This window comes from Tamandua tetradactyla, chromosome 2 (assembly GCF_023851605.1).
Source record: "Tamandua tetradactyla isolate mTamTet1 chromosome 2, mTamTet1.pri, whole genome shotgun sequence".
NCBI lineage: Eukaryota > Metazoa > Chordata > Mammalia > Pilosa > Myrmecophagidae > Tamandua > Tamandua tetradactyla.
This window is the reverse complement of record NC_135328.1, coordinates 216,735,141-216,751,689: the sequence shown is the minus strand read 5'-3', so window position 1 is coordinate 216,751,689 and position 16,549 is coordinate 216,735,141. Positions and strand designations below refer to the sequence as shown.

The 16,549-nt window shown below is 37.9% G+C and overlaps 1 protein-coding gene across 8 annotated transcripts in view; it reads right to left on the bottom strand.

The window, feature by feature from the left end:
- Positions 1–16,549, bottom strand: part of RERE (arginine-glutamic acid dipeptide repeats) — a 636,739-nt gene that overhangs the window by 452,062 nt on the left and 168,128 nt on the right. The window contains exon 1 of one of the 8 annotated variants that reach the window (XM_077151417.1): positions 6,225–6,435. The exons of the other annotated variants lie outside the window; for them this stretch is intronic. The gene's annotated coding sequence lies outside the window, so the exon portion shown is untranslated. Of the gene's footprint in view, positions 1–6,224; positions 6,436–16,549 lie in introns of those variants that run through there. 8 annotated transcript variants of the gene reach the window in all.

Below are 16,549 nucleotides of genomic sequence, written 5' to 3'. Positions count from 1 at the left end.
TTAATATACACTGCTCGTTTTATTAAGCAAATATGCAGTAGCATACGTTGTAAAAACAAATTAAGGTTTCGTAATTCAAATCATTCTAAAAATCTTATTAAATATTTGTAACAGAAACAAAAGCATATAGAACGGAGAATGGTATTGACAAGCTTTTGTCTTGTTTTTGTTATTGGGTAATGCCAAAAAATACAGTTACAGAAGGCTCACTATACATAGTAAGCGTTAAGGTGTCAACTACATATATTTAATATTTTTAAATGTTTAAAATGATAAAATGTCAGTGAGTAAAACAACAAAAACATTTTTAAAAGGCAAGTCAAATCAATAGCCTTTCTCTAATTGTATTCCTGACAGAACATAACATGAAAAGAACCTAGTTGTCTGCTTCTGTATGTAAGCATTCTGGTTGTTTGTGGAAAACATAAATTGTCCCAACTAAGAAATCCTGAAAGCAATGCAAAATAAAGTAATTCGAATTGGCATTTTTCTAGAAGGTATGCAAGTCACTACTGCCATTGAGGTTTAAAATCAGCAGAGACCTGAATACACCACTGTTTCTAACCAGCTATTTTTAAACTATTAGTAGATAATCTGGTGAGCTAGCAGTGAATACAGCTGTGAACACAGCAGCCCACACCATCTGGAGATTTTTGAATTAAGCAATTTTACAAATGCATAGTACACTGACTCTATTTTGTTTCTATTTGAAGTTCAACAGTTACATATAAACCTTTAAAAAAACAACTATAAAAGTTAATATACTTTGTGGAAATAAGACATGAAAAACACAGATCCAATTATTTGTCTTTAGAACTCAACGATTTTTCCAAATTTTTCGTGGCAGAAATACTATAATTTTATAAAGGATGTCCTATATACCTTCCATATTCTTAAAAAAAAAAAATCTTCAGAGGTAACTTCTAATTGATACCCTAATATTAACTTTATTTTTACCCCAAAAGTGATTCATATTCACTACCTCATCTTATTATAAAACTATGAACATAGCTGACAGACTGATTATAAAATCCTTGCTACAGAATGCCACTGCCATTAACCCTGCAGCCTCTCCCAGCTACAAACTCACCATTTTCTTACCATTTGCAAACTAGCTTCTACACATCCCTGGCCATCTTTCACCTCCTAGGCTACTCTGCTCTCATCAAATTCTCAGAGATTCCACTGACTCCTAATTAAATAAACAGTGTTTATTCAATAGTGCTTTTTTGTTCTCACTCTGTAGGTTAGAACCTAGCACAACAAGTAACTCTAGTGACAAGCCATCTTCTCCTTTTATCCCCTTCTCTCCTTTCATCCCTTTTTATTGCAGTAACTTTCAGACCTTTTTCTCTCAAATCCTGTTCCTGCTGCTCCTCTTATATATGTATTTGTGGTACTCCTACTCCTATCTATAAGAATAGGTACAATATCTGTCTTGTTTATTTCCATATTCCCAGGTCCGGCTCAACTTTAAAGATGTGATCATGTTGAATGAAATAATCCAGACACAAAAAGACAAATATTGCATGATCTCACTTATATGAATTAATTAAGACTACACAAATTTATTGTCAGAAATCAGAATACAAGTTAACCAGGAGTTAACACTTAATTGGTACAAAGTTTTTGTTTGGGGTGATGGAAAAGTTTGGGTAATGGATCCTGGTGATGGCAACACCACATTGTAATTAGTATCACTAAATGATATTTGAAAAGCCTAAAATGATTAATTTTAGGTTGTATATATGCTACCACAATAAAAACCTTAAAAAAACCACAGAGCTGTACAACACCAAGGGCAAACCCTAATGTACACCACGGACTATGGAAGCTAATCTTATAATAATATTGTTTCATCAACTGCATCACAGGTTCCACACTAACGCAAAATATTATAGGGAAAATGGGGTGGGGGGAGGTAATGGGAACTCCTGTACTTCCTACATAATCTTCCTATAAACCTACAATGGCTTTTTAAAAAACATTAACAAAAAAAAAGACTATCAATAGGTATTCGTTGAATTACTAAACTAATTTCATAAGAAAAAATTCTCTTTCTAATCTTTTTCCTGAGCCTGTGCAAGTAAATATGGATATGTAGCCTGGAATCAGGCTGCATAGTATGACATCTACAGTTTTTTCCACTTAGCTTTATATTTACATCATGATAATTTTAACATGATAATTTCCAGTGGCTGCATAATATTTCCTTTGATGGATGAGCCATGATTAAAATGTTATCCTACTACTGTTGGGCATTTAAATTCATGTCACTCTTTAAATTCTGTTCTGTTTCGGTTTTTGCTTTTTTTCTCCAGAAAAATTTTCTTACCCCTTCTCTATTCTGTAAGCCAAAACTATTAACAATGGCTAATAAATCTTACTAAAGTAGTGTGAAAAAATAAATTTTTTATCAAGGAAGTGAAAAATAATGGCTTAAAGAGTTTTGTAAAACTTCCCATGTTAAATTTTTTTAAATCACTGAAATGCCCAGAAGTTGTCTTTTGAAGCTTCACGAATCTTCACGCTCTTTTACTTTCTTCCTCCATTGGAATGTAAGTACCATGAGACAGGGTAAGCATTACCTTCTGAGACAGGGCAAGCATTTCCCCCACCTCACTTGGAAGAAACAATCACAAAAGAGATGTCAGAGCGAGTAAGGAATAGAACTAAGACTAGAACTCAAGCAAGCTCACTATTAAGCAGCAAGCTATACTGAATGCACTGATTAATTTCATCAGCATGGTTCCAAGTGATAGTGTTTAAAAACAAGTAGGTGTATGCTGATTTTTCTTGGTAGTTAAATGTCAACGTTATTGTCTTACTGATTTTCATTACATATATATATGTGTGTGTGTGTGTGTGTGTGTATGTCAACTGTATCACAGATTAAATAGATTTGCAGGGCAAGTCTAAGACCCTAAAAGCCATTAATATTTAGAATGGGAAAATATGGTCTCTATTTAAAAAAAAAATAAAAGATATATATATATGAACGTTTTAAACAACCTGTTTGAATCCAGGATGCTTTCTATTTTTCCCTCAGATTTTAAGTCTCTGCTGCCAATCTAAATGCTTTCATTTCTTTTAATTAGCAAAACCATTTTCTTTATGTTACATTGAAACTAGCATTTTCCAGAAAATGTAGCAGTTTTTCCTCATTCCAAGTCATTTTAAGAAGAATCCACCTCTTTAAAATAAACAAAAAAGACTATTTCAACCTGAGCCAGCTGCCTTTCTCTCCCAACAGCATCAATCCGCTCCACCACCCCCTAACAACACACCACTCTGCCCCACACACCCCTTCCACCAACCCATCCAAAGTGTACCTCTCGAAAAGGCATCAAATTAGTTTAAGTTTAAACAAATTTCAATCAATTTTGCTTTTATGACTTTTACTCCTTTTTTCCTCTCTTTTTTTATCTTTTTGCATGGGCAGGCACGGGGAATCGAACCCAGGTCTCTGGCATGGCAGGCGAGAATTCTGCCACTAAGCCACCATCATACCGCCTTGTTCCCTTTTTAAAAAGGTCTTAGAAGCCTCTGGCAGTGGTAACAGCTCTGGACAGTTTCTCTACAATAAGAAAGCAGACAGTAAGGAGAGTGAACCATTGAGGAAATGTATCATTCACGTCACAATCCATTTTACAGTCTGATGAGCTTGCTTTGTTACAGGCCAATATTCAAAGTTTCAAATCTATTCAATCTTAAGATAAAAACTATCTGATAACTTGGAGCCAAAAACACAAAAATTTAAAGCTGGCCACACATGCACCAGGGCAAACATCTCTTAAACCCTTCAATTTATCATCCAGTCTATGGCCAAATCGCTGTTAAGTCAGTGGTTCTCTCAGTCCCTCTGCTAGAGACAAGAGGGAAACACTCATTCTAGCCATGTTATCTTGGATGATGCTAACATTTCTTTTTGTTTTGAGCTTAACAAACTAATCCTAGCATAGTAAACAAAGAGCCTTTAAAAATATATAACCGCTTCCTATGTCATTATAAAACAGATGGTTCCTCAAGACTATACACACAAAAGCAAACAAAACCCTCTGAACTTTGGAAAAGCATGTTAAGTGCAATACCTATTAATTACATGGTTTACCAATTTCCTCAAAACCAAAAATAAATCTCTCACAAGTAAACTATTACATGAGTAAACAAAAGCCTCTCTTGTTCTGTCATTTGCTCTGAAGCAAGCACAGTGGTAGGAGAGGGATTAAGAAACACAGCCAGCCAAGTCCATAAAACCTCCAATGTAATAGATAAAGCGACCCTGCAGGAACAGCCAATGCATTCTGACCAAACAGCTGTACACAGTTGCACTAATTAAAATGAAAAGCTAGTCTGCTTTAGTCACAGGCAATTCAGTGAACCTCACTGACAAGTTGAGGGAGTTAACCATCACATTACACTCTTTCCTCCCTAAACCTACAAGGTAAAAAATATCTTGGCACATAACTGAAGGTACCTGGGCTTATAGATAGATAGATATATACATAAATGTATATGTATACACATACATCTATACGCATTCAAGCATTTCAGAAATAATTCAGATACGATCACAGCCATGTAGACTAGAACATATCCTATAAGCTATAAAAACACACAAAGGAAGTGGTACTGCTACATTACGTCAGCTCTCCCCTCAATTCATAAATGCAAAAAACACAAAACAAACTAAACAGCCTTTTTCTGGAACCCTGCTTAGAATGAATGAATGTAGGTTAAGTTTTTACATATATTGTCCTTGATCACTTTCAACAAGCCAGGGGAAGGGGACAATCTTAGTCAATTCTATCATACAACAGATCAAATAACATTTCAAACAGCCTGCCAAGCACCAGGGCTTGGCAGAATACAATGATCATTCAAGTGCTCTGGACTCAAAACCACCTTTCACTGATCTCAGAGATCTTTAAACTGCTAAATTAGAATGGGGGAGGGGGTACAAGCTCCTAACTCCCACTCCTGCATTATTTTGAAGTTGAAACATCTAAAATGTCTGTCGTGTTATTTTACTAGACAATGTAAATATTCAGAAAACCAATTGCTTCTTAGAACCCAAACCTAACACACATAAAAATATACAGTTAGTTGTATGTCTGGAAGTAAATGCCCACAGATCAACTGGCTTATATGAGATACTGTTGTCGTTTGCAGAGTTTTAATCATATCAACTTCAAATTTGGAGTTCTCAGCATTAAAAAAAAAAGTCAGAATCGATACAGTAATTCTGCGCAGGTTTTAAGGACTTTGTCAACTCCGTCCTCCACATTTACTCAGTATCTTGATCTTAAAGCAAACACAGGATTTCAAAGACAAAAATTCATCTCCTTTGACTGCCGCCTTCATTCACAAACCATTAAAACATTTCTCCATATGGTTGAGACAAGGCCTCCAGCTAAACAATGCCCAATGGAGCAGTGGCACATGTGCACCAGGAGAGGGGCTTAAAAGCTGAGAGTAAAACAAAGTAACCTACTACATGCATTTCTTTCTAAGTAAGGAGAAAGTGGTCAAGCAGGTCTCCCAGTCCCTTCAACAGAAAACCCGACTTGACTAAACAAGGAGTTCTGCGGGTAAGCCATCACCTTACACCAAAATAATTTAAACTTAAAGCAATACTCAAAAGACTGTGCCTGCATTTTAACTACACTGCCCGAAAAGAAAAAACACAGTATCTTGGTCCATCAAGTCAATTATATTTGTCACTTAAGTAGTTCAGAATCACGTTATAATCAAATCTATCAGACTCATTATACACTTCTAATTTACATTTACTCCACAGTAAGCAATACACTTCTTGATGAGACAGCGACTTTTGTATTATATACATTGTTCATCTTCACTAACTTTCCTTTCGGAGAAGAAAAAAAACATGTGTATGCACATATATTTTTAAATAGTGCTTTCTCTACCCCCAAAATGTTTCCTCTTCAGTTTATTAAACTGAGATTCCAGAGTTACAGCAATTAAAAAACTAGTAAGACTAGCAAAAATGCAATGAACACAAAATATACCGACTCCTTATTCCTGGAAAGCCATTATCATTCTTAAAAATGCCCAAGTTCATCTTTCTAGGGTTAGCGTGAACACTGCAGGCACACCCCGCTCCGAAAGCCCCTGCGCCCACACCTAACCAACTTCCCAGTCCACGCCTTGCACCCTCCTCGCAGCATCAAGCAGCCGACCGCGTTCTCCTCGCCACTTGCCTAAGGCTGGTCGGTGGCGGGGGCTGTCCCCACTGGCCAGGTCCTCCTCCTCTTTCTCCGGCGCCCACCAAGGGGAGAGGTTCGTGGTCGCGTAGAGCCCCAGCAAACTCCGGGCCCCGCGGGCAGGGACGGGACGCGCGGGCCGGCCAGGGTTCCCAGAGTGAAACGCACTTGCTAAACAAAAGGAGGCCCCGGCGGTGGCAGGACAGCGCGGCGCGGGCGCATCTCTCACGGCTCAGCGGCTCCGGAAGGCGGTGGCCGCGCGGGACCTGGCGCGCGGCTGCGGGGGGGTGCGGCCGCTTCTGCCCGCGCCTGCTACCCGCGGCCGCCGCGCTCTACTCCCACTCCTTCAGCCAGGGCGGAGGGGCCGACACCGCCACATGCCTGTGACCCAGACGCCCGGAGAGAAAGAGCAGCCTCCCTGCGACGGCGACGGCGGCCGGCAAAACCCGGGCTGGAGCCCGGCCCTCTCTGCGCGTGAACTTGTGAACACAAGCGCGCGCACCCGTGCGCGTACAAAGCCAGCTGCAATTTTATCTCCTTCCTTGGCCAGCCTCCGTTCTCCCCAAGCTTCCCTCCCCTCCCGAAAGCCGGAATCGGGAGGCTGAGTGATCGATGGCAGCTCTTAATAGCGTGGTCAGCTAGAAAATGCATCTGCAAGCAAGATATTAAGAAGCAGCGCATCCCCGTGAGTGATCAGCAGTTCACACATCCTAAAGCTGCCGCTGTTTCTACCAGGAATATTAATCCCAACCATATCTGACGTCTAACAAGTGGAGACAAAATAACCAACAATGAGACTCGCTGAACATTTGTTTCAAAGATGCGCAAGAGAAAGAAGCATTCTTCAGTGTCAAACATTTCTGAACCCAATTTTCTTTACAATTTAAAAATTCTGTGTAAGACATTTGTTTTAAAATCAATCCCGTTTCCACCAGAAAATAAAGATCCATCTGCAAAACAAGGCATAGTTTAAACTGGGCTTAACTGAAATTTATCTAATAAAACGAAATAAAACAAATGCACATTCCATACCAAGTGGTTTTAAATAAACATATACTACACAGGCTACCAGATTCCAGACTCCCTGATGAATTAAATTTTTATGTGCATTGAAACAGAATTACCAAATTGTTGATTTCAAATTACTTTCTTCCCCATCCCCAATGAAGTCTGGCAAAACATATCTTTGCTGAAATTTATTACAATTTAAGCTATATGGCTACCACGTATTCATTCTCGAGTGTTAACCACGGTAGTTTGTCCTATTAAATAACACACTCTACAGGAATTTTAAAATACATATCCGTACAGAATAGGAATTCAAAGTATTGTCACTCAGTGTCGACCCAAATTGGAAAGTACAAGCACAAAATTTAAATGATCTCTTCTAGTATCTTTAATATTACATCTTTCACTTTCCAGGAAGATTCATGGAACTTTCAGATAGCTTTATAAATGTTAAGTAGACCTTCCAAGATCCCATAAAGTTGCTGAATTATCAGGTACCCCCTTACCAATAGGCAGCTGAGACTGAGACACATTAAGTGACTTGCCCAAAGTCTCTCAACAAGAACTGGAGAAGGGGTGGGGAATGGCAGTAGAGGGGGAATTGGTGAGAACCCAGGGAAGTCCTCCCTTGCTGGCACAGATAACCAAAATGACATAAACATTTTGCTCTTTAAAGATCATTCTGATTTTTTAAAGAAAAATCAAGTTATCTTACAAAAGATAGAAATATATACCTAAAAACTACTAACACAGCACATGTACTGTGAATCAGAGCTGATGAAGTACAGAAGGCCTTTGCCACCCTGAAAGGCTTCTATAATCGATACAAATTGGAGGTGGTCTATACTGAAAGTCCAGCTTTGCTATAAGCTCCACTAAACACCATTTCTCAATGAGACCATACTGCATCCTGAAAATCTGTTTTATGAAACCAAGTGGCTCTGAAAATCACTCCATATATCAGGGATGAAATAAATTCCAAAGCCTAGCCCTGTATTTGGATACACTTCCGATTTTCTAACCAGCGATATCCAGTCATGGCACAGCCTGAAGAGGATTTTGTTTTTCCTGCAGACAATTTAAAAAGTGCTGCTTTACAATGAGTTGGAAAAGGCTGATGAGAATAACCAAACTGCTCTGGTCTGAATTCACAATGTACCTCGGGTCTCAGGGTTTCTAATTGCGTTAACAACATTTTGCTTGTAATTCTCTTACAACATATTCTTTCATTCTTGTCTTGCACTCTCTGTTAATCACATGCACCCCTCCCCCATCTTTCAGTTACCCTGATTTCTACCACAGGCCTCCAGCACTCACTGCTTATTCCCACTATAGTAGAAATAATTTTGCTGCCTCCACGTTCCTCCCACTCCTCCTTCCCACACTCCCCACCCCCGCCACACACACATAAAGCCCACTCCATCAGATCTCAGATCAAGTATCAGTTCTTCAGAGAAGCCTCCCCTGAGGCCCCATTCTAGGTCACGTTCATTTGTTATAAGGTCTCACAGCACTGTGTTCCTTTCCTTAAAAGCATTCATCTCAGTCTGTAATTCACTGCTGTGATTTCCTGATTAATGCCCATAGTCCCCTCAAAACAGTAAGTTCGTTGGAAAAGGTTGTATACATTTGTTCATCATCAAATACTGGGTTTAAAACACCTAAATCTGTGGAATGAACAAGTGAATTCAGGACAACAGCCCTGTTATACTCATCTTTGTATTCTCTGCACAGTTCTTGGCACAAAGAAGCCTCTCTCAAATAAACTGCATATATGCAAATAAATAGCCTATCTTTAATTTACTTCTAAAGTCTAGTAAAATGAGTAGCCATGTTTCTTTAAGATGAATGTATAATGGTAATAGCTTTCACAATGTGACTCTGAATGTTAAAACCTTGTGTCTGATGCTCCTTTTATCTACAATATTGACAGATGAGTAAAAATTATGGATTAAAAATAAATAAATAGAGGGAACAAATGTTAAATTGAGTAGATTGAAATACTAGTGAACAATGAAAGGGAGTGGTAAAGCATACGTACAGAAAAAAATAGGGGGAACAAAGGTTAAAATACATTAAGTAGATGGAAATACTAGTGGTCAATGTGAGGGAGGGGTAACAGGTATGATATGCATGAGTTTTTCCTTTTTTCTTTTTATTTCTTTTTCTGGAGTGATGCAGATGTTCTAAAAAAATGATCATGGTGATGAATATACTACTATGTGATGATACTATGAGACACTGATTTACACCATGCACGGAATGTCTGTATGTTAAGAATGTTCATTTTGTTGTTGTTTTGGTTTCATATTAAAAAAAAATTTAAATATTCTGGTAAAAGGAAGATTTTTACTTTATAGACATGTAAATAAATGCCGGGCAGTAATTCAGGATCCTAGCCAGGATCCTACTCACAAGCTATACTCTTTTTTTAAAGAGTTATGAGGAACAGAAGTTATTGTTAATTTATTTAAGCTCTTCCTACTTACCTGGCATTTACACAATGTGCAAACAGCAGCAGGTAATGTAGATAGTTTATTAAACCTTGTACATACATACAGCAATATAAACTATAAACAACATTAAAATCTGAAAGCATATTGTACACTAGTCTGTCTTCAAAGTTTCTCCAAATACAAATGTAATAGAAAATCCTTGCTGTTAGGGTGGGGGGGGGATAATCCTCATCTCCTTTTACACTTAACTTTTTATTTCCAGCTTTTCCCTCTCTAAATAAAATACCTCTATTCCCCTCACATGGAAACCTGCACAAGAGCTCTTTTGACCTCTGGACTCCCAGTCAATGGAGAAAGACCATCCTGAAATTGCCAAACACCCCACCCCCACCCCCGCCTACCCCTGCAACTCTTCGAAGGAAGTAGAGTTTTATTTGAACTGCGTTAGTGTGAATTTGTAAATAAGAAAACTATAGAAGAGAAAGGGGAGCCTTGAAAACAAGACCAACAATTTCTCAGAAGTTCTCAGATTTTTTTAATGAACATATGAAATAGTAAAAGAATAATTGAGCTAAATGAAAAAATACTAATTTATCTTCTCCCCTACAAAGATATTAAGCTTCATTATCATGAGCATTCCAGGAGCAATGCTTGGATGCCTCTTGATCTTTCTCCCCTTGTCTTTGTCACTGCTTCCTTTTATCCTCAACTCCATTCCACATAAATTCCAGCTCCTGGTTTCATAACACCCTTCATTTATCAAAACAACCCTGTCAAGTTGAGTACCATTAACAGATAATGAGACCAGACAACAGATGCGGTTAGAAGCAAAGCACTCCATATTCTACAGGCCTAAGCATGCAGCCAAGTGAGCTGACATCTGACTTTACCCTAACAGTTATAATTAAACAGAAAGTCTGGTTAAACTAACATTAAAGCTATGACCAGGAACAGTACACGGGGGAAATGTAAAGTGTAATCACAGCACTAGTTGAATGGGGCGCGGGTTTTTCCAGACACTTAACAACAAAAAACGACTTTGAGTTTACTCTCCACCACTCTGTTTCTATCACAGCAAGGAGGACTCTTCCAAAACCACATCATCTAAACATGGCAGTTCTGGATCACTTCTCAAGACACTAAAGGAAGAGGGGTGTACATTTTTACATGACAGTTTAAACAGTAGCATTCATCCAATAATAATAACTACTGAGATCTGCCAAAATTACAACTACCAAGTTGAGACAATCAATATTTCTTCCTATGCCATTATCTAGTACCATCACTCAGGTCAAGTAACTTACCCCAAGTGTCAAAATAACTCACCCCAGCGTCAAAATGGCAAAAGAAAACTAAAGAATAAATAATAGTACTGGTTAGCTTTATTTGCATTATATGCTAAGGTGGGGAGGTTTTATATAACTACATGGAATATGGAGTTATAACTTTAAGCAATCCATCTGCTTCTTTCCCTGTACCAACTCACCAAAATGTCACAACAAAAATTCTAGAATTTTCTAAATGAAAAAGAAAAATATATACTTCTTTTTGAAGCCCTTCTGGATCTTTATTATTAAAATGTTAATTATTATTATTTAGTTATGTGTGTCTCTATAGAAAATCCAAACAATTCCACAATATATTAAAATGTATCAATCTATCCATACTTTCTTCTAGAATACACATATGCAAACATACACACATACATAAGAACATGTTCGTTCATTTGTGCGGGTGTTCATTCTGTTGATTTTTAATTCATAAAAATGAAATCCTACTACTCATGCTATATGACAACTTGCTTCTCCTGTTTTATAGCAGACCACTAACATCTAATTCCTTAATTCCTTTTTATAGCTGCACAGACTTCTACGCTGTGGGAATACCATAATTAGCAAGATCCTAATTGAGGCTGTTATATATTTTTTGCTCTTATAAACATTGTTGCACCAAACTTCTTATGTGTATTTATGCATATATGTGACTATTTCTATAAATATTGTAGGAATGTCTAGTTCAACGGATTATGCACTTTTCGGTTAGAGAGACGCAGTCAAGTTACCCTTCAAAACACTAGACCAATTTACATTTTTACAAACAGTATGCATGCCCTCCCCACATTCTCCCTCTGGTTGCTTATAAGATTTTGGATTACTAACCCTCCATTTACGTTTCTGTCCATTCGCTATTTTCTTTCAATAACTCCTCTTAAATACAGGTGATCAATGTCTAGCCTCTTTTTTATCACACTGGAAGCTCTCAAGCTTCTGTGCAACTGATTCCAAAATTTTATTTTTCCAGCCCTGAGCTTTGCTTCCAACAGGCTCACATTTTCAAATGTTCTCTGGGTTCCACCACAAAGGTAGTCCACAGACATTCTCAAATCATCCTAAAACAATCAAAATACTCTTTTTTTCACATGTCCTGGTTTCCACAACACAATCCCAAGATACTCTGGTTGCCCTGGTTTAAGTATTAATAGAAGGCCTTTTCTTTCTTAAAAAAAATCATAATGTATATCCTAAAATGTGGATGAAATCAGACCCAGCAGAGGTAACATAAAGTATACCAAAATATTTCTTGGCTTTTATCACTATTGAATGATTTCTTGTATTTTATTTTAGTAATAGTCAGTTATCATTAAACTTGTAATCCATAGTTCCACAAATCTTAAATGCAAATCAAGGTCACTTATACTAATACGAATTAAGAAAATAACTTTCCTAATTGCCTATCCATTTGTTTGTCATATCAATTTCTATTCAGTCAACATTTAATGGTCTGCTAACACTTGTTTTTTTTGTAGGTAAAGTGCCAAAGGACAAAAAGATAAAATCTTAAAGTCAATTAGGCTGGTAATAATAATTTCATCCACAGAAAAAGACATACATGGAGAACAATGAACATATATATTACAATAATTAGACAAATATTGTATTAGGGTAGAAGTGAGTTTTTATTCCCTTTGGTGACAGAATCTTAAAATATTTACTCTTTTATATTAAGCAATGAAACCTGAGTTAATTTCAACCTAAATGCAGACTGTTGAAATCCACATAATATATACTCTTGAAAAATAACTAGAAATAACATCAGATTCAAAAATAAGGCCAATATAACCTTTTGTAAAACTATAAACAGCATATGCTTCAAAATTAAATATGAAAGTACAACAAGGTTAGGCACTAATTACAACCATGAATTTTGTTCGACTAATTACAACCATATGAATTTTGTTTGACATCTTAAACATATATCTAAGAGTAATAAACTGCTAAGAGGTATTCAAACTGGTATTAATGATAGAAAATAATACAACTTGCAGCATCAAATCTTACTTTTACAGGGACAGGAGAAGCAAGCACTAAAAAGCACTTAAAAGCAAAAGTCCTTACATAAAAAGCCCATCAGAGGTCACTGGAGATTTTAGATTTTTTAGTGTGCAACCCCCTCATGGACACAGGAGGTGAAATAAGACTTAAAGGCACTGAAAGAGTAGGGGTAGAAAGGGGCAGGAGAGGGAAAAAGAGAGAGAGAAAGAAACCTTACCTAAGATGAAACTGCTTTAAACCTTAAACACATTTTCATCTCTATTTCAGAACTCACTAGAAATGTCAGATTATAATAATTGAGTTCCAGTAAAACGATACTTTGAAAGGGCAAAAATACAGTTAAGAGAGATTTCTCACCTGGAAAATATTAAGGGTTAAAAATCAGAGTTTTGCACCGTAAGTACTTGGAATCTCAGGTAGGACATGAGATTTTGTTGGTTTGTCCAGAGTGATGCCCCAATGAATCCCAGAGTGATTCAATCAATGAGTGGAAAAGTATTTGCAAAGCCCCCTTCAGGGAATGGTGAGAACGGAGAGAAATTCAACTTCCCCAAGTCGAATTCTTGATATTCTCACAAGCAGTGTGGACAACCAAAGCTATAGGCTGAGGCCCCAGTCTTGGGGTTTGTTCATATGAAACGTAACCCCACAAAGGATAGGTCAAGTCTACTCAACATCTAGGCCAAAGAGTCACCCCCAAGACAGCCTCTTTTGTTGCTCAGATGTGGCCTCTCTCTCCAGCCAACATGACGAGCAGTCTCACCACCCTCCCCATCTCTGTGTGGAACATTGAGTCCCAGGGGTGTGGACCTTCCCGGCAACATGGGACAGAGATCCTGGAATGAGTTGAGACTCAGCATCAAGGGACTGAGGAAAACACTAGAATGAGCTGAGAATTAACATCAAGAGATTGAGAGAACTTTCTCGACCAAAAGGGGGAAGAGTGAAATGAGACAAGGTGTCAATGGCTGAGAGATTCCAAACAGAGTCAAGAGGTTATCCTGGAGGTTTTTCTTACGCATTAAGTAGATATCACCTTGTTATTCAAGATGTAGTAGAGAGGGTGGAGGGAACTGCCTGAAAATGTAGAGCTGTGTTCCAGTAGCCATGTTTCTTGATGATGATTGAACAATGATATAGCTTTCACAATGAGACTCTGTGATTGTGAAAACCTTGTGTCTGATGCTCCTTTTAGCTACTATATCAACAGAAGAGTAGAACATATGGAATAAAAATAAATAATAGGGGGAACAAATGTTAAAATAAATTTAGTTTGAAATGCTAGTGGTAAATGAAAGCGAGGGGTAAGGGGTATGGTATGTATAATCTTTTTTTGTTATCGTTTTATTTCTTTTTCTGTTGTCTTTTTATTTCTTTTTCTAAATCGATGCAAATGTTCTAAGAAATGATGAATATGCAACTATATGATGATATTGAGAACTGCTGATTGTATATGTAGAATGGAATGATATGCTAATATTTTTGTTAATTTTTAAAATTAATGAAAAAAATAAAATAAAATTTAAAAATCAGAGTTTTGTAGAAGGAGTTTGGAGACTCCAGACCCTGATGGGATGTTTAGAATGAGGCCCCTCAGGTATTCTGAGTTGACAATACAATATACGACAAAATAACTGAGGAGATTCAGCCAAGTTTACTGGAAGGAAGCTTTGTAAGATAATTCAATAGCCCAAGTGGAACTATTATACCAAGAATTCAAAATATTAGGCAACTAGATATCTATACAACTAAAATAATGCATACAAATCTAAAACATTGCTTTGCCTTTTATTTTTTTATCCCAAAGTATGTTTTTTTTGATAATACGACTCCAGGAAACTAAATTTTTTTTTTAACCACACACATCTATTTCAGGACAAATACAAATTTAGATATTTTGAAAAACTAAATGAGTATGATGTGGCAGGTTCAACATCACAGATAGCACTAGTGATCCAGTAAATTTCTATCTGAAAACCTATCACTTCTCTACAGAACAATGTGGTTTTACTTCAGAAGAATCTAGTTCAAAATATGCCCTAAAACACAGAATACAGTCCGGAGAAGATGGCGGCTTAGTAAGACGCGCGGGTCTTAGTTCCTCCTCCAGAAAAGCAACTAAAGAAACAGAAACAATACGAAACAGCTCCTGGAGTCACGACAGAGACGAAAAAGACAGCGTACCCCATTCTGGAACAGCTGAACGGGCAGGGAAAATCTGCTGCGGTGAGATACCCGAGGGGCGCGCGTTTTCCCGGCCGGGGCGGCTGGCGACTGGGGTCCCCTCCACGAACGTGGCTCCCTGGTCTGACTGGGAACATTGGATAGCGGGGCCCTCCCGTCATGCTTGGCGATTCGGGCCAGCTGGGCAATTAGGACCGGCACTCTCCCAAGCCGCAGCGGCCAGCGACTCCCGCCTCCACGCGCGGTTTCCCGGGCCGACTGCCGTGCAGACAGACGAGCGCCAGGAGCGCCACCTACTGGGCAGGAAAAGAAAAACAGAGCCCAGAGATTTCACAGAAAAACCTTTCAACCAGCTGGGTCCCACACCCAGGGAAATCTGATCAAATGCCCAGACACCAGCAGAAAATAATGGATGACGCTCGGAAAATTGAAGATATGGCCCAGTCAAAGGAACAAACCAATAGTTCAAATGAGATACAGGAGCTGAGACAACTAATGCTGAATATACGATCAGAAATGGAAAAACTCTTCAAAAACCAAATCAATAAATTGAGGGAGGACATGAAGAAGACATGGGCTGAACAAAAAGAAGAAATAGAAAATCTGACAAAACAAATCACAGAACTTATGGGAGTGAAGGACAAGGAAGAAAAATGGAAAAAACAATGGATACCTACAATGGTAGATCTAAAGAGACAGAAGCTACAATTAGTGAACTGGAGGATGGAACATCTGAATTCCAAAAAGAAACAGAAACTATAGGGAAAAGAATGGAAAAACTTGAGCAGGGGATCAGGGAACTGAATGACAATATGAAGCGCACAAATATACGTGTTGTGGGTGTCCCAGAAGGAGAAGAGAAGGGAAAAGGAGGAGAAAAACTAATGGAAGAAATTATCACTGAAAATTTCCCAACTCTTATGAAAGACCTAAATTACAGATCCAAGAAGTGCAGCGCACCCCAAAGAGAATAGACCCAAATAGGCATTCTCCAAGACACTTACTAGTTAGAATGTCAGAGGTCAAAGAGAAAGAGAGGATCTTGAAAGCAGCAAGAGAAAAACAATCTGTCACATACAAGGGAAACCCAATAAGACTATGTGTAGATTTCTCAGCAGAAACCATGGAAGCTAGAAGACAGTGGGATGATATATTTAAATTACTAAAAGAGAAAAACTGCCAACCAAGACTCCTATATCCAGCAAAATTGTCCTTCAAAAATGAAGGAGAAATTAAAACATTTATAGACAAAAAGTCACTGAGAGAATTTGTGACCAAGAGACCAGCTCTGCAAGAAATACTAAAGGGAGCACTAGAGTCAGATACGAAAAGACAGAAGAGA